Source organism: Rhopilema esculentum, chromosome 11 (genome assembly GCF_057945365.1).
Source record: "Rhopilema esculentum isolate cy_ngs chromosome 11, ASM5794536v1, whole genome shotgun sequence".
Lineage (NCBI taxonomy): Eukaryota > Metazoa > Cnidaria > Scyphozoa > Rhizostomeae > Rhizostomatidae > Rhopilema > Rhopilema esculentum.
In genome coordinates this window covers 7,166,278-7,188,406 of record NC_142825.1, presented here as the reverse complement: position 1 = coordinate 7,188,406, position 22,129 = coordinate 7,166,278, and the positions used below count along the sequence as shown (strand labels likewise).

The following is a 22,129-nucleotide window of genomic DNA, read 5'->3' as shown; positions in this document are numbered from 1 at the left end:
TTCATGCTTCAGTCTTTTATCATACGCTAGGACAATTAAATCGACGAAACTAATAAGCTAGAAAAAATTAGTTAATGCGCAAATGGGCAAGACAAAGACTTCTCACTTTATACAAAAGAAATTCAATGGCAGATTTCTAAGGCTGCTACTATTTCTATGGGCTGCTTTGAGAGGATTCACCCCTAGCTTAAAGAAGCATTGGTAGTTAGTCACTCGCAGAACGGAACTTAAAAGGGGTTTCCTCTTCTTTGCTAAAACATTGATAGGCAAATTAGTTAAGGGGTTTGCTTTAAATGGACACCCTTAAACAGTCAGGGCACCAAGGCAAACTTCATACAAGAAAACAGGCAAGAAAAAACTGGGTAGCTGTGTTTTGATTCTTTGGGTCATAATAGGAAGGCACTCGATTGTGGAAAATATTTGAAAGGTGTAGGGAACAAAACAAACAAAACTCAGAGGATAAAAAGGAATTTCAGGTTCTTTTACTTGAGGTGAATCAGGAAGCATGTGTATATATGAAGCCGCATTTGCCACAACTACTGACACTGACATGTGAACTAGGGGGCATTGGGGTACATGCCCCTCCCACCGTTCATAAAAAATATATTTCATTATACAATATCATGATATTTAATACTGTGCTTAATTGACGATCAAATGCATATAAAAGGGTTCTCAATGATGAAATGGCGAGGTCCTGTTACTTCTTTACTAAAATGGGCATGGCAACAGTGCTCTCAAATTGCTGTGCCGGTCTATTTTTCAAATACTTACTTTATTTCTGCTAACTAGTTGTGGTCTGCTTTAGAAAACAGTAATCTCAATCAAGATTATTCAAGAAATCGAGGACAGACTCGATTAAATGAAATGCCATCATGAGGCAGCCCACTTTACAAAAATATCTTACTTCGTTGGAGGCAATTCATAGGGCAAGAGTCGGTACCCCTCAACTTGGAAAATCTGAGTAAATCAGTCATTCTATTTTGTATCTTGTCGAAATTACTGTTTTACATTGACGCTCTAGTTCCTTGACATTTCAAACACCAGTTCTTAAACTGCAGACTGTGATACACTCAAAAGCTTGCTGTATCAAGTAGGAAAACATGTCGTCTACTCTATCATTTCGAATGGATCCAATTTCTAAGAACTTTGTTTCTCTCTAGTGACTTGCGAACAAGTGCATGAATTGGTTCCATTGAAATAGCTTACAAAGTAACAACAATGACTCTGGTATCGCCAATGAGTGAAATCTGTAGTGTCAGGAGGAGATTGCCATTCTCTATCTAAATATATGACTGCATAGCTTTTAAATATGGTACTATCGATAAAAAATCTAAAAAAAACCTGAACAGCTTTATCAGGAATAACACATCTAGAGCAATTTTTAATAACGCCACACAATACTTCACTTAGTTACATATTCATTAAAATAATTCATCAGCACAGTATCAATACTATGACAATAACACTAGTACTCTAATTTTTGAATAATACCAGAACTCTCAAATAGGCCTCGAAGTACGGTGCGTTACAGGAAATAGAATATATCTTGGAGTGCGTTATAATTTAGTCAATTGTGTCTCATCTTTAATTAATCGGTAGCAAAAGAAATCATGCCTAAGAGCTCCTTGGTCCTGCTTTTATAAGCCTTATCTAAAACTTCTGACAACAAAATACCGTTGGGAAAGGGGCACAACGGGTGTGGATATTCTTTCGGGGGTGTATTACAGGTATATTACCTGGCTGAGTTTGGTTCATTTGTCGTTTGACATTTTTTGATAAATTTGGTTCTACTCTCCTACCCCACAGCCACTGCAACCCTGATATAGAGGAAAAACACGAAGTTTCGCGACGAGTGACAATTTTCCTCCGATTAACGACATAAATTTTAAAATTGTGTTAATCCCAATCAAAGTCTGCTAAAAACTCTTCCGAAGCTGAAAGTTCAGTACCTGGCTGAAGCTGCCACTCTAATTGCTATAGACATACCTGGAAAGGAAGAATATGAATAATTTCAAATACTGAGTTTAAGAAAACTCCTTCTTGATTAATTAATGTCTTCCGTGTTACTTGAAGAAATCAGCCTTATTTCAACCAACATCTGTTTCAAAATTCAGAATAAGGAAACAGAAAAACGTTAAGATTTTACTGATTGTAAAACTAGATGTATGTAAGGTAACATTGTAAGACCTATTATGGGACAAAAATGCTTTAAAGGCAGATCTGGAAATGCAGTTCAATGAGCCAAAAATAAAAATAATCGACTACTGTGAGCCAGAATGGCATTTTATCATACATCTCGGAATACTTGGCACAAAATAAAGATATAATAACTATTGTGATTATTTGAAGAGTGAATGTTTGCAGAATATTGCGAAATAGAAATAATGTTGTGAGAATTTTCATGATTAAGGGGGCTGGGACAGAAAAGAAAAATAAGGGCGCAACCTACCAAAAAAGCAGTAAAGGATCCTACCACCCATTTGTAAGATTGACCAAAACAATAATTATGAAATAGTGACAGTAGTCATAAATATTCATAAGTATTCATTAATACTTATCAAACAATTATAAACAAAATATTTAATAATCATAATGTATCTGTATATAATTAAATATGGCAAAGTTTTAGAAATATTTATCAAAGGTATATTTCCCGAAAAACTTTGATGAGTAAGAGGAGGGTTGGGATGAACGATGAGAATTCTTGAGAAAATACGCGGAAAATTTAAATGTTGAGCATGTGTTTGGTTTCCTATTTCCTAGAACAAATCATACTTCCAAGTTAAATGATTGTAACTCAATTCAAAGATGGTGTACGTAATACTAGTGAAAAGGGGGAATAAATAACTCCTTTTCCTTAATTAAATGGATACTTAAACGTGCCCATATTTTGAAAGATAACTTATTTTCAATGTTGCATCCTCTGTTTATCCACGAAGTAATCCGAAGCATAGTTTTCGATTTTGCGGGTGAGGCAGGCATAAAGATATGTCAGGCCACATCTACTTCTAAAAATGCCTGTTTTTGTGTATTGAATTTCTGATTCGATGAATTTTGTAAGAAGGAGCTTCCTGTCCTAAATGCGATACAGGGCGTTAATGATGTGAGAATAGATATGGCATAAACACACAGTAAAATATTTTAAAGGAAGGAGATTATTAAGCGAAGAAAGAATATTGGGTTTCAGATCGTGGCACCTGTTTACCTAAAAGTTTTTTAAACGCGCTTCAAGTTATTTTCTTGGGTGTCACCCCTCTTAAAGCCTGTCCCATATTGCTTTAAAAATACACAAACGACAGCTAGAAATGAAACAACGTTGAATTTCAAAAACCATTCATTAAAGGTTAAATGTACAGTGGGTACAATTTTATCACAAAACAGATTTTGTGGGAAGCAAACTCTTCATTTAGTCTTCTTACATTTCGAGAAGGCATTTGATAAGTACGTCTAGAAATGTGGTGTATTGGTGCTTAAAGGGAAAAAGGTTTCCAAAAAGATGTTGACATTTTAATTGATGTGCTGACTTAGCCATCATGGCCGACTGCTAGGAGGACGTTGATAGGATGGCACACAAGCGAGGAGAAGAAATGATTGAAAGTAAACGGACTGAAATGAAATGTAGTGTGAGAAATTGAAATGCATTGAATCAAGAATAGATATAGTTGTAAATACAGGGATCCGCTATTAAAAAGGTGTATGTGGGAAAGGTTTTTGTGCTCAAGTAAATGGCAGAGTCAAGACTTTATCAACAAAGAGCTAATATGTGGAGCCTTGAAAAGGAAACTACAAGAAAGAGTAAGGAATGAAGAAATAAGAAGGTAGCTGAAATAAAGAGGCAGAATAAAAATGGCTTGAGCATGTAGTCAGAAGAAAGGACACTGACACAAATAAGAAAAGTGTGGAAACTGCCAAACCACTGAAAATAGTGGAGAAATATCATTCTACCGACCAAAAAGGTTGTGGATAGGCTCATTACGATGATGAAGATGCATCATACTGAAAAAGGTGAAAAAGTCTGGTAGAAATTGTAAAAAGAAAAGCAAAAACATAAGTAGCTTTAACGGTAACTAATCACACATTTAAACTTAAACCAACAAGTGCTGAAAGAGATGTAAAAATCGGAAAGACACATGTTGTTAAAACTTTCTTCTGTAGAAGATAACACCCCAACCTATGATTCCAAGCAGAAAAAATAAAGAGCATGAATAGTAAATAAGAAAACTAAATCATTTAGGCAATAGATTTTTCTTGCTAACAATAGTTTGCTGAAAGTTGCAGATATATAAAAAGGACAGCCTAATGAAGTAATCTATGGATATGATTACTAGGAAATTAGCACTCTGCTTCCTTCGGCTTGTCCTTAAAAAGACTGCAGGTTTCATTAGCTTGAAATTACAAGGCTACACTTGAAACTGCAAATGTATCCAGCAAAGATAAAGATATTCCATTTATGACCCCTTTGATTAGCAATAAGAATAAGCACTGTTAAGTAGAAAAGTGCTTGTACAATTTATGCAAGATTAAACACTTTTCTTTCTAGCTACACTTTGATATTTTCTCCTTAACGGATTTGCTTGAAAGGAAAAAATTGATAAAGGCTTAGCAACTGTGACAACAAGCATAAAATGCATCTTCGACGCCTTAAGGCAGATAGCAAGAAAGCATGGGACAACAAGAGCGTTGGACAACAGCCTGAAATAATCAAAAAAACCATCACACATGACCATCGGTAACAGAACCAAGGAGTATTAATGTGGCAATCCATAGAGTATTAATGCAAGATCATACCTAGAGGTACGCAGAAAATTACATCAAGTTGTGGGTCAAGAGTAAAACGAGAGGAAGAATGGTGTGTTTGGTTGGTCCCTCTTTTGACCAATCCTACTGATTTTTTCATCAATGACTGCCAGCCACGACACTAGCTTCAAGGTCCAAGAAAAAAGCACAATTCATTTGGGCATTCTGATCTTTCTAAGATCGTGAAAATACTTTGGGACATATTTTTGTCGTCTCGGACAAATTAATTTTAGGCCAAATGTTGACCAGTCTTTTGGATATTGAGAGCAAGACCACGTCAAGTTATCGATTCACACAGATGTTAAATTTCTGATTCGATAATTTTGTAAGAAGGAATTGCCTGTCCTAATTGCGATCTCTCTCTCTTTGGTGCCATATCATGAGACTTTGGCAATCATGCTTTGCCACAATTCTCTGTTCCTAGTCATGTGTATTAGATTCGTCTCCTTGATTGTTATACCATTTGTTTGGATCCATCCAGCTAGGCTATTCATCCACAGTATTCTCTGCCTTCCCCTGCTTCTCTTCCCTTCTATCTTTCCAGTGAGTGCCAAGTTTTCAAGTCCCTCTTTTCGAGGCACATGCCCCAAGAAGCGCATCTGTCTTATCCTTATGTCCTTAATAAGCCTTCTACTTACACCGGCTCTTGCAAGAACTTCTTCGTTGCTCACCTTGTCTGTCCACGGTATTCTCATCATCTTCCTTAAGAACCACATCTCACAGCCTTCCAGGCGCTTCTTCAAATCTGCTGTTAATGACCAACACTCATTCCCATAGCACAGGACAGGATAGACAAACGAAAATTCGTTGACATACTCATCTTGCAGTTTCTCAAAATTATCAAATTTTTGGAATGCAGATTTTGCTAAAGCTATCCTTCGTTTAATCTCTGTAACAAATCTAGCATCTTCGGTTATTAGACTGCCTAGATAGCCAAAAGACAAGACTTGTTTAAATTTCTGGTCCTTTACTCTCAGCGTGAACACAGGACGTTCCCATTTCTTTGAAACGACTAAACATTCTGTTTTATTACAGTTTTTAGTCAGACCTTTTTTCTCACTCTCTTTTATGACAACATCAAGAACCTTTTGTAGATCACTGGCAGATTCGGCTAACAAAACTTTGTCATCTGCATATCTTATGTTAGTGATATTGCTTCCACCTACCCTCAGACCCTTCTCGTTATTTACCTCCCTCAAGATCTTTTCAGTGTAATAGTTGAAAAGATCTGGCGACATCACACATCCTTGTCTAGCCCCTCTCGCAATATCTGTGTAGTTACTGCATTCGCCATCGACTCTAATGCATGCAGATTGATTCCAGTAGAGATTCTGCAGCAATTGAAGGTCTTTTCCATGCATGTCCAACTTTCGGAGTTCCCCAAACATGTCATCATGACGAACTTTATCAAACGCCTTGTTCACAGTGGCGAAGCTAGCGGTCATGCTGGTCATGCTGAGCATGACTAAAAAAATTCGGAGCTAAAGACATTCATTATAACGATTAAAACTTTCCTTTATTGAAAAAGTACTTTCAAGACCCCTTTCGTCCAGTTTATTCTTATTATTCTACTGCCTTTCACCACCTTGGTCCCTTGTGGTTAGTCATGCTCATTCTGAAGAGCATGGCCTGCCATAGGGTTTCTTTACGCAGAGAGCCTAACCGCTCCTTTGAGTCGGCTGAGTTTCCATGACTTTTCAGTTGGTATCCATGTGGTAAGTCATGCTCATTTGGAATAGCATGACTTTAACAACCTGTGTTGTTAATAACGTAGCAGTCTCGAAGGACGAATTATTGAAGAGCGAAGTCGATAGTAAGAGACGTACGTCGTGTTATTATCTTATTTCGAACCAACCAACTATTTCTAAATAAACACAGCGGTATATACAAGCAGCGAAGCGTAGCATGAAAAACACAGCGGGAACAAAACAAAAGCTGAGATGTTATCACTACAGTACCTCCCCCCTAGAATGCAAGCTCGAGAAAAGCATTTGGGATAAAAGTTAATTAAACGTATATAAGAATATTCAGGCATGTCCATATCTGTCGGGAAAATGAACTTGTCTCCCTGAACGTGTCCAAGAAGTACCAGGTACTTGGTTCTCTACCGGCTTGGCCCTCGCTGAAGCATGGTTTGATGGGAATGATGTGTTTTTGGCAGTTGAACGTTGGTTATCTGTATCGGTATAAGCAACTTTAAGACGATCTATGCTTATTGTTTTTTTGTTTTCCATTGACATCTACGAGGAAATGTTTGTCAGAGCGCTTGAGAACCTTAAAAGGACCGTCGTAGGGAGGTTGAAACGGCTTTCGAACAGCATCATGGCGAACAAAAACGTGCGTACAAGATGGAAGATTAGCGGGGATGTATGTGTATGTGATCGAAACGTGTGTCAGTAGATGGAAAAGTTCCAATGGGGGAAAACGTGTGACGGGTGACTTTAGCCTGTTGGCATGGGATACAGGACCGAGTCCAATTGCGGATGTCTTTGTTGATACTAGGCCAGATGTAATGTTGTCTGATAAGTCGCTGTGTTGCACGAATACCGGGATGTGCAAGTGAGTGGAGGTGATTAAACACAAGGCGGCGATAACAGACAGGAACATATGGGCGAGGAGTGCCGGTTGATATGTCACAAATGATGGTTCCAGAATCTGCCGGTAAAGGAAACTCTTTCAGATTAAGAGAGGTGTTTGACTGTACCTGGTGGAATTCAGAATCTTGCTGTTGAGCTGCAGACAGCGTGACAAAGTCAAGGCTTGGAATATTGAGCAAGGAATTGAGCTCAATGCGAGAAAGAGCATCAGCAACCACATTCTGATGGCCTTTTACGTGTCGTATGTCAGAGGTGAATTGAGAGATAAAATCAAGATGGCGAATTTCCCGTGGCGAATATCGATCAGACGAAGAAGACAGTGCATGGAGCAATGGCTTGTGGTCTGTCATAACATGAAATGCGCGTCCTTCCAAAAAGTACCGAAAGTGCTTGATAGCTAAGTAGACGGAGAGTAGTTCTCGTCCAAATGTGCTGTACTTCGTTTCGGCTGGTTGCAGGCGCTTTGAAAAGAAAGAAATAGGTTGCCAGGCACCGTTGAGGAATTGTTGAAGCACTGCTCCTACAGCCACATTCGAAGCATCAACAACTACACTGCATGGTGCTACTGGTGATGGGTGAACAAGAAGAGTAGCCCGGGAAAGTGCTGCTTTGATCTCTGAGAATGCAGATAACGAATCCACAGTTAGTTGGAACGGTTCTTTGGTAGACTTGGCAGAGAGAAGGTCGGTGAGAGGCTGTATTAATTGAGCACAGCAAGGCACAAAACGACGGTAGAAGTTGATCAATCCCAGGAACTCGCGAAGCTTTTTGAGCGAAGTAGGAGGAGGAAAATCTTCGATTGCTTGAACTCTTGTGGAAAGCGGTGAGATTCCTTGTGGTGAAACATGATGTCCTAGGAAGTCAATATGAGATTGGCCAAAAATGCATTTGGTAGGATGAATGACAATACCATGATCGGAAAGATGAGAGAATAAAATTTCAAGATGCAACAAATGTTCTGCTTCAGAATTGCTTGCGATAAGTAAATCATCAATGTAAGCAAAAACGAAATCCAAACCACGAAGTACTTGGTGCATGAAGCGCTGGAAGGTCTGTGCTGCATTACGCAAGCCGAATGGCATGCGAACGAATTCAAATAGTCCAAAGGGAGTTGTTATAGCAGTCTTAGGAATGTCACTAGGTTCGACTGGAATCTGATGATAGGCACGCACGAGATCAATTTTTGAGAAAATGGTTTTTCCATGCAGAGACGAAGAGAAATCTTGGATGTGTGGGATGGGGTAGCGATCGGGAACTGTAGCATTGTTCAAGCCACGATAATCACCGCAAGGTCGCCAGTCGCCTTGAGTAGCCTTAGGAACCATATGCAACGGAGAAGACCAACTGCTTTTTGACGGTCGAATGATGCCAAGTTGTAGCATGTGATCAAATTCAGCCTTGGCAATGGTCAAACGTTCAGAAGCAAGACGACGGGGACGAGCAAATACAGGAGGGCCTGAAGTTGTGATGTGATGGGTGACTGTATGCTTTACCTTTGATTCGTTGTATGAAGGACGGGCAATGTCAGGATACTTTTGAAGTAAGGCTTGGTATGGCGAAGTAGTATCAGGGGTTGCCAGCATAGGATGAGGTGAGCTGTCGGCGGACAAAATACCTTGAATGGTCAAATTTGTTGTAGTGTCAATGAGTTTCCGATTTTTAACATCAACTTTAAGGCCAAAATGAGCAAGGAAATCAGCGCCAAGAATAGGAAACGGCATTTCAGCAATAATAAAAATCCACCTGTACGTGCGGCGAAGTCCGAGGTCTATCGTTAAAGACTTTTCTCCGAAAGTACGAATTGGCGACTTATTCACAGCCTGTAAAGAAATGTTTTGAGAAGTTTGTCTGTCAGTAGAAGAAGGAGGTAAAACGCTTACATCAGCACCTGTATCTACCAAGAAGCGTGTACCAGTGATACGGTCGGTAATATAAAAGAGGCGACTGGAAGGAGCAGGACCAGCAGAACTAGTCGCCCTTAGTTGCTGGTGGCGTCGTTTCCCTGGTTTGAGGTGAAGCTTGAAAAGTTGCATGGTGGAGTGCAATTGCGAGCAAGTCGACCATAACGTTGATGGTACCAGCAGTAGGTAGAGTTTGAGGGTGCTGGGCTGGTGCGGCGATTACGGCTGATAGAGCGGCATCGGCTACGCCCTGGGAAATTATGGGTTGGCTGTGTGTGGCTTATGAGGGCTTGGACTTGAAAAGTCAGTTTCTCTACTTGAGATCTGAGAGCATGAACTTCAGATGCGATAGGCGGTGTAACAGGCGTGGGGGCCGGCGCTGACACGGTAGGTGTTAAAGAGGAGATGCCAAGAGGGGTCGCAACCTCTAAAATTTTGTCTGCTAATAAAGCAACCTGCTCAACAGGAAGGGAGTCAGCAGTGGAGGCTAAAATCAGCCTGACATTAGTTGGTAACCTTCCCAAAAACAACTGTCGTAAAATGTTGTTTTCTAGTGTATTGTCTCCAAGCAGTTGTCGCATATGGCGCAGTAATTGAGAGGGCTTCCGGTCACCCAGTTCTTCTGCAGTCAGCAGTTGGTGAAGCCGCTTTTGTTCAGATGCGGAAGTACGCTGTATGAGTTCGGCCTTGAGTATATCGTACTGCGTTGCTTGAGGGGGGTGGATCAAAATGTCGCGTACCTCCTGTGCGATTTCAGGCTGGAGAGCGGAGATTACATAAGCAAACTTTGTAGCCTGTGAAGTTATATTTCTTGTGAAAAACTGGGCCTCTACTTGAGCAAACCAAACAAGGGGATCGTTAGGCCAAAAAGGTGGAAGTTTGACACTTACCGAAGCAACTGGTGCTGGTTCTGAAGTCGTGGCGATGGCTGCAGTTGCAGTAGTGCTGGCTGACGGTGGCGTGTTGGCGTCTGTATTCATGTCAAATTGTAGACGTAGAAATAAACGAAGTGGTCACCAATTTAACAACCTGTGTTGTTAATAACGTAGCAGTCTCGAAGGACGAATTATTGAAGAGCGAAGTCGATAGTAAGAGACGTACGTCGTGTTATTATCTTATTTCGAACCAACCAACTATTTCTAAATAAACACAGCGGTATATACAAGCAGCGAAGCGTAGCATGAAAAACACAGCGGGAACAAAACAAAAGCTGAGATGTTATCACTACATGACCTCGTTATTATAATCATAAACCTAGCACTGATTTGATTGGCTGAATTCTATCTTGCGCATGCTATTCTGGCCCGTTTTGGACCCCAAGTCATGCTCATTTTTTCAGCATGACCGACCTAAATCTCCTAATACATAAGTACCTAAGGTCTACTTGTGGGCAGAAGAACATTGCTGCAATAGAGTGGGAAAAATCAATCGAAGCTATTTCCGAGAGATATATTGTTTGTTAACTGCTACAGGGATCACTTGCGTGTGGCTGAAAAAAGTAATTGTAAACCAAGATTGTAATTGAAAACCAAAGGCTGACCCTTATCGATGAAGAATCCTACCATTACGTTGCTGATCATACCATTACTTGTTGATGGGCGAACTTGTACCCTGAAATTTGCCTGTGTATTCAGTATTTCACCAAAACCTCTTGCTCATGGGATTGTACTCTTGAAGATTTCCTGTTTTGTCAAAATCATACAATAACCTGTTGCTGATGGATAGAATTTTACAATAAAAATTGCCTGTCCATTCTGGTTTATTCAATATTGCAATCTTACTTGTTGCTGAGAGGGACGAACTTGTACTTTGAAAACTTGCCTGTTTATTCAATATTTCACCAAAACCTGTTGTTGATAGAAAGAATTGTGCTCTTAAAAATTTCTTGTTTAGTCAATACTACATCATAACTTGTTGTGAATAAATGAAATTCGAATTGCATCCTGCAATTTGCCTGTTATTTGATATTACACCACAATATGTTGCTGATGTATGAAATGGTACCCTGAAATTTTCCTGCATTCAATATTACACCAACTCTTTTTGTACCCTTACATTTCCTTGTCTATTCAATATTACACCATAACTTTTGTTGATAAATGAAATTGTACCCTTAAATTTGCTTGTTTATTCAATATTACTCTATAACTTTTGTTAATACATGCAATTGTACTCTGTAATTTGCCAGTTGTTCAATATTACAACATGACTTGTCGTTGCTTAGGAAAGCCCTTGATATTGGGCTTGGACTTAACTTATTGATGTTTATGGCATGTTATAACTTCAATACAGGTATCAAAACTTTTTGTATATGCTAAACAGTACTCTCCTTGTTACATTTGTTTTAGATATGTAAAAATTCAGCTTATAAAATTGAAGCCAAGCATAAAATTCTGAACCAAAAACAAACATCCCACAATTCCCTGTATCATAAAAAAAGGAAGTGCCTACCTATCATTGAGGGCGTATCTTGCCTAACTCATCTCAATTCAGAAACAGCATCAAAAGTGTTAACAATTAATAGTAAGAGAATAGATATTTCTTAGCCATTGCTGACTTGAATAAGCAGATTAATCAAAAATTAAAATTTGTAGATATAATGTTCTCTCATCTGCAATGTTTTTTCAGTGTGATCAGTAGTGTTTTTTGGGGGTTTTCGAATGCACAATTTTTCAAAAACATGGTCCCAAAGATATGTCCAAAAACACAAGATTGGAGAATGGGGTTGAAAGAACATTTAGATGTTGAAGTCATTGACAGAATTGATTGCAATCTAAACAAGAGCTATTTGATTTAATATACTAAAAAGGGAGTTACCCTCTTTTCCAAGCATATATAGGGTGTGGTTGTGTGTAATTGTCTTAGGGGCTATCCCCAGACCCCCATCAGCTTTCTGTTCCATACAAAGCATGTCCATTGTCTAAAGGCCAGCTTCGCCACTGCTTGCTCATCTCTTTGCATTTCCAGAGCTCTTTCTGCTATCATCCTCAGCACAAAAATAGCATTCCTAGTTCTCGGGTCTCTCCCAAAACCGAACTGCTTTATCCCAATCTCTGGTGAGATTCTGTTTCTAGCTCTCATGAGGAGGATTCTCAAAATAATCTTCGTGATGTGACTCATGAGACTAATGGTGAGGTATTGCTGACAGTCCACCGCACCTGACTTTTTCGAAAGAGCTATGAAAACAGATTTTCTAAAATCACCCGGAAATTTTTCATAATCATACATTTTATTAATTACATTCGTCAATTTTTCTACTCCGCACTCTTCTAATGCATTTACCATTTCGACAACTACTCACTCTGGCCCTGCCGCTTTGTTCTTTTTCATCTGTCTAATCGCAGCATGAACTTCTAACTTTAGAATCTTGGGTCTCTCAATTGGATCTTTAATCTTTGGTAATGGTTTCCTTACATCGTGAAATAATTCTCCAATATATTCCGTCCACCGAGCTAGAAAATCGTTCTTTTCAATCAGTATTTTTTCATACTTTGTTTTGATACATCCAGATTTTGAGCAAGTAGTTTTTCTCTTTGATATTTCATTTATTCTCTTATGAAGATTATAATCTTTATTCATCCTCTTTTCATTTTCTTCCGCCTGAGCATTCACCCACTTCTCTTTGTCTTCCCGACACATTTGTTAGATATTTTTATATAGAATTTTTTATTCATTACTTCCTCTCTCATCGACCTTCTGCCTGCTCCTCATTAGTGATATTATCTCTTTTGTCATCCATTTACTTTTACTTACTTTGTCTTTATCTGGAACCTTTCCTTGTGCCGTTTCAAAAGGAACACTCTTCATTGCGTCCGATGTGAGTTCTTCACCTTCATCAATTAGTCTGTCAAATCTATTCTTAACTTGTGTTGAGTATTCCAGTCGAAAATCTGGGTCATTAAGTTGTTTGAAGTCGTGAACCTTCTCTATCTTAGGCTTTTCACTTTCTTCAGTTTTGATTGAATAGAGCAGACCACGGGGTTATGGTCACTTCCAGAGTCTGCCCCTGGATACGTTTTTGCTTGCTTAACGGCACGCTTAAATCTGTCATTTCAGGTAATATAATCAATCTGCTTCCTTGTTAGGTCACCAGGACTTTTCCATGTGTATACTCGCCGCGGATGTTCTTTAAACCAGGTATTCGCTATTATCATGTTATTCATCTTACACTTTTGTACCGATCTGTCTCAACGCTCATTTCTTACCCCAATTCCATACTGCCCTGCTGTTTTACCATCTTTTCAACTACCAATTTTTGCATTCAAATCTCCCATGACAATATATATTTTTGCAATTCAAATCTCCTAAATACGATACGAGGCGTTAATGGTGTGAGAATAGATATGGCATATACATACAGTAAAATATTTCAAAAGAAGGAAATTGTTAAGGGAAGAGAGAATATTGGGTTTCAGATCGTGGCACCTGTTTACCTAAAAGTTCTTTAAACACGCTTCAAGTTATTTTCTTGGGTATCACTCCTCAAGTGTCAAAAGTCACACAAGTATCCACTCTTAAAGTTGGTCTTATATTGCTTTAGAAATAGATAAACGAAAGCTAGAAATAGAATTCAAATAGAGTTGATGTAACGTGAGTTTTTAACCAGAGTTGACGTTATGAGTCGATTTATAAAATCACATCAAGAGCCCCAGCTTTTTAAAGTCAGAAAACCCTGCTTCACAGCGCTTATATTAACAAACAGGAAGCAAAATTTTAAACATACCATCATTCAAATACACCATAGAAATCGAAATAAGGTTGCCTGTCATTCTGTTGTCTGACTTCTCAAATAGTATTCAAAACGTCAAATAAGGAATTTAAAGTTGTTTTTCAAGCGAAAAAACTTAAACAAAAATAGCAAAAAATTTCTTTAAATACATAGGCAACAACGTATAAAATCTTTTCAAATTTTCGATCCAGATTGTTGACAAAGGACTTAACCAATTTTTTGATAAACTCTGAACCTGAACATGAAGTTTTTTTGGTGGATTTCTAGGCCATATTTAGATAAAAGGAGAAATAATTAAAAATCTATGACCCCGAACCAGTAAAAGAAGTTTAAAAGTATTTAAAATTTTGGAAAAAAGTTTTTCACTCGAAACAACCTCAGATGCTTGAAAATATGTTCCGAACACCATTATAAGCAACATCGATGAATTTCTGACTCATATTTTGAAAAAAGGTTGAAGTCATTTTTCAAAAAAATGCGTTTAGAACACCATTAGATTTGTTTCGATGAATTTCTGAGTCACAACTTGTGAAAAAAACCCAGTAGTTTTTAAAAAGAATCTATGACCCTGCAACTGTAAAAAACTTCAAAAATTTGATAATTTGGCAAAAAATCCTAAGTTTCAAAAAAATATTGAATACCTTTTTGCCTTTTTGTAGTCATTTGAATACCTATCTGTGAGCTTCCAAATGGTATCTGAAAAAATTCGTAAATACAAAAATCAATGACCCTTTCCTGCCAAAAGATAAAAAACCATAGACTTTGATAAAGATATATTGCTATTTAAAACAACATAAAAAGCCTTATTACGTGTTTCAATAACCATTGGAATAATTCTCAAGAGATTTCGCCAATTCAGGTGTTTTTGACGACTTTTTCAGTCATAATAGGATGAAAAAAAAAGTCATTTTTAAAAAAAATTTATGACCCCGGACCAGTAAAGAAAGTTGAAAAATCTGAAATCTTTGGAAAAACAATTTTCTAAGCTCGAAACAATCTCAATTGCTTGAAAATACATTCAGAACACCATTGAAGTGTCCTCTCAAGGCCATGATTGGAAAAAAGAACAAAGTCATTTTTCAAAAAAATCTACAACCATGGACCTGTAAAAAAAGTTAAAAAATCAGAATATTTTGGAAAATTTTGCTCGCTCGAAACAGCCTCAACTGCTTAAAATTACAACACCATTAGAAGTTTTTCGATGAATTTCTAAGGCATAATTAGAAATGAGGACTTAGTCATTTTTTAAAAATTTCATGACCCCGGACCTGCAAAAAAGTTCAAAAAATTGAGAAATTTTCAAAAAAATTTTTTTACTCGGAACAACCAAGAATGGCTTGATTTATGTTCCGAACACTGTTTCAGGTAGTTTCGGTGTATTTTATGCTCATATAATGAAATTGAGAACTTGGTCATTTTTGAAAAATTTCATGACTCCGGACCTGCAAAAAAGTTTAAAAAATTGGAAAATTTTCAAAAATTTTTTTTTACTCGGAATCACCAAGAATGGATTGATTTATGTTCTGAACACTGTTTCGGGTAGTTTCGGTGTATTTTATGCTCATATAAAGAAATTGAGAACTTGGTCCTTTTTGAATAATTTCATGACCCTGGACCTGCAAAAAAGTTCAAAAAATTGAAAAATTTTCAAAAAATTATTTTTACTAAAAAAGACAAAAATGCTAAAATATTACCTTTCAGAATTGTTTTGATGACATTTGGTTGAGCCTTCAAGTGATATCTGGAAAGAATTAAAAAAAATTACATAGAACGATTAAGACTAAAGCTTGAGAAAACCTGAAAAAATTATAAATTTTCTCAAAAATTTTTTTTTACTCGGAACAACAAGGAATGTCTTGATTTATATTCTGAACACTGTTTCTGGTAGTTTAGATGTATTTTATGCTGATATAATGAAAATGAGAACTTGGTCATTTTTGAAAAATTTCATGATCCTGCACCTGCAAAAAAGTTCAAAAAATTGAAAAATTTTCAAAAATTTTTTTTTACTCAAAAGAACCAAGAATGGCTTGATTTATGTTCCAAACACTTTTTCGGGTAGACTCGGTGTATTTTATGCTGATATAAAGAAATTGAGAACTAGGTCATTTTTGAAAAATTTCATGACCCCGGACCTGCGAAAAAGTTCAAAAAATTGAAAAAATTTTCAACAGGTTTTTTTACTCAAAACAACCAAGAATGGCTTGATTCATGTTCCGAACACTGTTTCGGGTAGTTTCGGTGTATTTTAGGCTGTTTTAATGAAAATGAGAACTTGGTCATTTTTGAAAAAATTTCATGACCCCGGACCTGCAAAAAAGTTCAAAAAACTGAAAAATTTTCACAAATTTTTTTTCACTCAAAACAACCAGGAATGGCTTGATTTATGTTTCGAACACTGTTTCGGGTAGTTTCGGTGTATTTTATGCTGATATAAAGAAATTGAGAACTTGGTCATTTTTGAAAAATTTCATGACCCCGGACCTGCAAAAAAGTTCAAAAAATTGAAAAATTTTCAAAAAGTTTTTTTTACTCAAAACAACCAAGAATGGCTTGATTTATGTTCCGAACACTGTTTCGGGTAGTTTCGGTGAATTTTATGCTGATATAAAGAAATTGAGAACTTGGTCATTTTTGAAAAATTTCATGACTCCGAACAAGCAAAAAAGTTCAAAAAATTGAAATATTTCCAAAATTTTTTTTTACTCAAAACAACCAAGAATGGCTTGATTTATGTTCCGAACACTGTTTCGGGTAGTCTCGGTGTATTTTATGCTGATATAAAGAAATTGAGAACTAGGTCATTTTTGAATAATTTCATGACCCTGGACCTGCAAAAAAGTTCAAAAAATTGAAAAATTTTCAAAAAATTATTTTTTACTAAAAAAGACAAAAATGCTAAGAAATTACCTTTCAGAATTGTTTTGATGACATTTGGTTGAGCCTTCAAGTGATATCTGGAAAGAATTAAAAAAAAATTACATAGAACGATTAAGACTAAAGCTTGAGAAAACCTGAAAAAATTATAAATTTTCTCAAAAATTTTTTTTTACTCGGAACAACAAGGAATGGCTTGATTTATATTCTGAACACTGTTTCTGGTAGTTTAGGTGTATTTTATGCTGATATAATGAAAATGAGAACTTGGTCATTTTTGAAAAATTTCATGACCCTGCACCTGCAAAAAAATGTTCAAAAAATTGAAATATTTTCAAAAATTTTTTTTTACTCAAAACAACCAAGAATGGCTTGATTTATGTTCCGAACACTGTTTTGGGTAGTCTCGGTGTATTTTATGCTGATATAAAGAAATTGAGAACTAGGTCATTTTTGAAAAATTTCATGACCCCGGACCTGCGAAAAAGTTCAAAAAATTGAAAAAATTTTCAACAGGTTTTTTTACTCAAAACAACCAAGAATGGCTTGATTCATGTTCCGAACACTGTTTCGGGTAGTTTCGGTGTATTTTAGGCTGTTTTAATGAAAATGAGAACTTGGTCATTTTTGAAAAAATTTCATGACCCCGGACCTGCAAAAAAGTTCAAAAAACTGAAAAATTTTCACAAATTTTTTTTCACTCAAAACAACCAGGAATGGCTTGATTTATGTTTCGAACACTGTTTCGGGTAGTTTCGGTGTATTTTATGCTGATATAAAGAAATTGAGAACTTGGTCATTTTTGAAAAATTTCATGACCCCGGACCTGCAAAAAAGTTCAAAAAATTGAAAAATTTTCAAAAAGTTTTTTTTACTCAAAACAACCAAGAATGGCTTGATTTATGTTCCGAACACTGTTTCGGGTAGTTTCGGTGAATTTTATGCTGATATAAAGAAATTGAGAACTTGGTCATTTTTGAAAAATTTCATGACTCCGAACAAGCAAAAAAGTTTAAAGAATTGGAAAATTTTCAAAAAACTTTTTTTACTTAAAACAACCAAGAATTGCTTGATTTATGCTCTGAACACTGTTTCGGGTAGTTTCGGTGTATTTTATGCTCATATAAAGAAATTGAGAACTTGGTCATTTTTGAATAATTTCATGACCCTGGACCTGCAAAAAAGTTCAAAAAATTGAAAAATTTTCAAAAAAATATTTTTTACTAAAAAAGACAAAAATGCTAAGAAATTACCTTTCAGAATTGTTTTGATGACATTTGGTTGAGCCTTCAAGTGATATCTGGAAAGAATTAAAAAAAAAATACATAGAACGATTAAGACTAAAGCTTGAGAAAACCTGAAAAAATTATAAATTTTCTCAAAAATTTTTTTTACTCGGAACAACAAGGAATGGCTTGATTTATATTCTGAACACTGTTTCTGGTAGTTTAGGTGTATTTTATGCTGATATAATGAAAATGAGAACTTGGTCATTTTTGAAAAATTTCATGACCCTGCACCTGCAAAAAAGTTCAAAAAATTGAAATATTTTCAAAAATTTTTTTTTACTCAAAACAACCAAGAATGGCTTGATTTATGTTCCGAACACTGTTTTGGGTAGTCTCGGTGTATTTTATGCTGATATAAAGAAATTGAGAACTAGGTCATTTTTGAAAAATTTCATGACCCCGGACCTGCGAAAAAGTTCAAAAAATTGAAAAAATTTTGAAAAAGTTTTTTTTACTCAAAACAACCAAGAATGGCTTGATTCATGTTCCGAACACTGTTTCGGGTAGTTTCGGTGTATTTTAGGCTGTTTTAATGAAAATGAGAACTTGGTCATTTTTGAAAAAATTTCATGACCCCGGACCTGCAAAAAAGTTCAAAAAACTGAAAAATTTTCACAAATTTTTTTTCACTCAAAACAACCAGGAATGGCTTGATTTATGTTTCGAACACTGTTTCGGGTAGTTTCGGTGTATTTTATGCTGATATAAAGAAATTGAGAACTTGGTCATTTTTGAAAAATTTCATGACCCGGGACCTGCAAAAAAGTTCAAAAAATTGAAAAATTTTCAAAAAGTTTTATTTACTCAAAACAACCAAGAATGGCTTGATTTATGTTCCGAACACTGTTTCGGGTAGTTTCGGTGAATTTTATGCTGATATAAAGAAATTGAGAACTTGGTCATTTTAGAAAAATTTCATGAGCCCGGACCTGCAAAAAAGTTCAAAAAATTGAAAATTTTCAAAAATTTTTTTTTACTCAAAATAACTAAGAATGGCTTGATTTGTGTTCCAAACACTGTTTCGGGTAGTTTCGGTGTATTTTATGCTGATATAAAGAAATTGAGAAGTTGGTCATTATTGAAAAATTTCATGACCCTGGACCTGCAAAAAAGTTCAAAAAATTGAACAATTTTCAAAAATTTTTTTTTACTCAAAACAACTGAGAATGGCTTGATTTATGTTCCGAACACTGTTTCGGGTAGTCTCGGTGTATTTTATGCTCATATAAAGAAATTGAGAACTTGGTCATTTTTGAATAATTTCATGACCCTGGACCTGCAAAAAAGTTCAAAAAATTGAAAAATTTTCAAAAAATTATTTTTTACTAAAAAAGACAAAAATGCTAAGAAATTACCTTTCAGAATTGTTTTGATGACATTTGGTTGAGCCTTCAAGTGATATCTGGAAAGAATTAAAAAAAATTACATAGAACGATTAACTAAAGCTTGAGAAAACCTGAAAAAATTATAAATTTTCTCAAAAATTTTTTATACTCGGAACAACAAGAAATGGCTTGATTTATATTCCGAACACTGTTTCTGGTAGTTTAGGTGTATTTTATGCTGATATAAAGAAATTGAGAACTTGGTAATTTTTGAAAAATTTCATGAGACCGGACCTGCAAAAAAGTTCAAAAAATTGAAAATTTTCAAAAATTTTTTTTTACTCAAAATAACTAAGAATGGCTTGATTTATGTTCCAAACACTGTTTCGGGTAGTTTCGGTGTATTTTATGCTGATATAAAGAAATTGAGAAGTTGGTCATTATTGAAAAATTTCATGACCCCGGACCTGCAAAAAAGTTCAAAAAATTGAAAAATTTTCAAAAAGTTTTTTTTACTCAAAACAACCAAGAATGGCTTGATTTATGTTCCGAACACTGTTTCGGGTAGTTTCGGTGAATTTTATGCTGATATAAAGAAATTGAGAACTTGGTCATTTTTGAAAAATTTCATGACTCCGAACAAGCAAAAAAGTTTAAAGAATTGGAAAATTTTCAAAAAACTTTTTTTACTTAAAACAACCAAGAATTGCTTGATTTATGCTCTGAACACTGTTTCGGGTAGTTTCGGTGTATTTTATGCTCATATAAAGAAATTGAGAACTTGGTCATTTTTGAATAATTTCATGACCCTGGACCTGCAAAAAAGTTCAAAAAATTGAAAAATTTTCAAAAAAATATTTTTTACTAAAAAAGACAAAAATGCTAAGAAATTACCTTTCAGAATTGTTTTGATGACATTTGGTTGAGCCTTCAAGTGATATCTGGAAAGAATTAAAAAAAAAATACATAGAACGATTAAGACTAAAGCTTGAGAAAACCTGAAAAAATTATAAATTTTCTCAAAAATTTTTTTTTACTCGGAACAACAAGGAATGGCTTGATTTATATTCTGAACACTGTTTCTGGTAGTTTAGGTGTATTTTATGCTGATATAATGAAAATGAGAACTTGGTCATTTTTGAAAAATTTCATGACCCTGCACCTGCAAAAAAGTTCAAAAAATTGAAATATTTTCAAAAATTTTTTTTTACTCAAAACAACCAAGAATGGCTTGATTTATGTTCCGAACACTGTTTTGGGTAGTCTCGGTGTATTTTATGCTGATATAAAGAAATTGAGAACTAGGTCATTTTTGAAAAATTTCATGACCCCGGACCTGCGAAAAAGTTCAAAAAACTGAAAAATTTTCACAAATTTTTTTTCACTCAAAACAACCAGGAATGGCTTGATTTATGTTTCGAACACTGTTTCGGGTAGTTTCGGTGTATTTTATGCTGATATAAAGAAATTGAGAACTTGGTCATTTTTGAAAAATTTCATGACCCCGGACCTGCAAAAAAGTTCAAAAAATTGAAAAATTTTCAAAAAGTTTTATTTACTCAAAACAACCAAGAATGGCTTGATTTATGTTCCGAACACTGTTTCGGGTAGTTTCGGTGAATTTTATGCTGATATAAAGAAATTGAGAACTTGGTCATTTTAGAAAAATTTCATGACTCCGAACAAGCAAAAAAGTTTAAAGAATTGGAAAATTTTCAAAAATTATTTTTTTACTAAAAAAGACAAAAAATGCTAAGAAATTACCTTTCAGAATTGTTTTGATGACATTTGGTTGAGACTTCAAGTGATATCTGGAAAAAATTAAAAAAAAATTACATAGAACGCTTAAGACTAAAGCTTGAGAAAACCTGAAAAAAATTATCAATTTTATCAAAAAATTTTTTTTACTCGGAACAACAAGGAATGGCTTGTTTTATATTCTGAACACTGTTTCTGGTAGTTTAGGTGTATTTTATGCTGATATAAAGAAATTGAGAACTTGGTCATTATTGAAAAATTTCATGACCCCGGACCTGCAAAAAAGTTCAAAAAATTGAAAAATTTTCAAAAATTTTTTTTTACTCAAAACAACTGAGAATGGCTTGATTTATGTTCCGAACACTGTTTCGGGTAGTTTCGGTGTATTTTATGCTCATATAAAGAAATTGAGAACTTGGTCATTTTTGAATAATTTCATGACCCTGGACCTGCAAAAAAGTTCAAAAAATTGAAAAATTTTCAAAAAATTATTTTTTACTAAAAAAGACAAAAATGCTAAGAAATTACCTTTCAGAATTGTTTTGATGACATTTGGTTGAGCCTCCAAGTGATATCTGGAAAGAATTAAAAAAAATTACATAGAACGATTAACTAAAGCTTGAGAAAACCTGAAAAAATTATAAATTTTCTCAAAAATTTTTTATACTCGGAACAACAAGAAATGGCTTGATTTATATTCCGAACACTGTTTCTGGTAGTTTAGGTGTATTTTATGCTGATATAAAGAAATTGAGAACTTGGTAATTTTTGAAAAATTTCATGAGCCCGGACCTGCAAAAAAGTTCAAAAAATTGAAAATTTTCAAAAATTTTTTTTTACTCAAAATAACTAA

General features: G+C 35.4%; 1 long non-coding RNA gene across 1 annotated transcript; it reads right to left on the bottom strand.

The window, feature by feature from the left end:
- Nucleotides 1-21,831, bottom strand: LOC148958966 (uncharacterized). Its single transcript, XR_016144200.1, has 4 exons — nucleotides 21,805-21,831; nucleotides 21,283-21,329; nucleotides 14,677-14,723; nucleotides 1-1,989 (listed from the first exon to the last, which is right to left on the bottom strand). It is a non-coding gene; the product is annotated as an uncharacterized LOC148958966 (long non-coding RNA).
- Nucleotides 21,832-22,129: the final 298 nt, after the last annotated feature.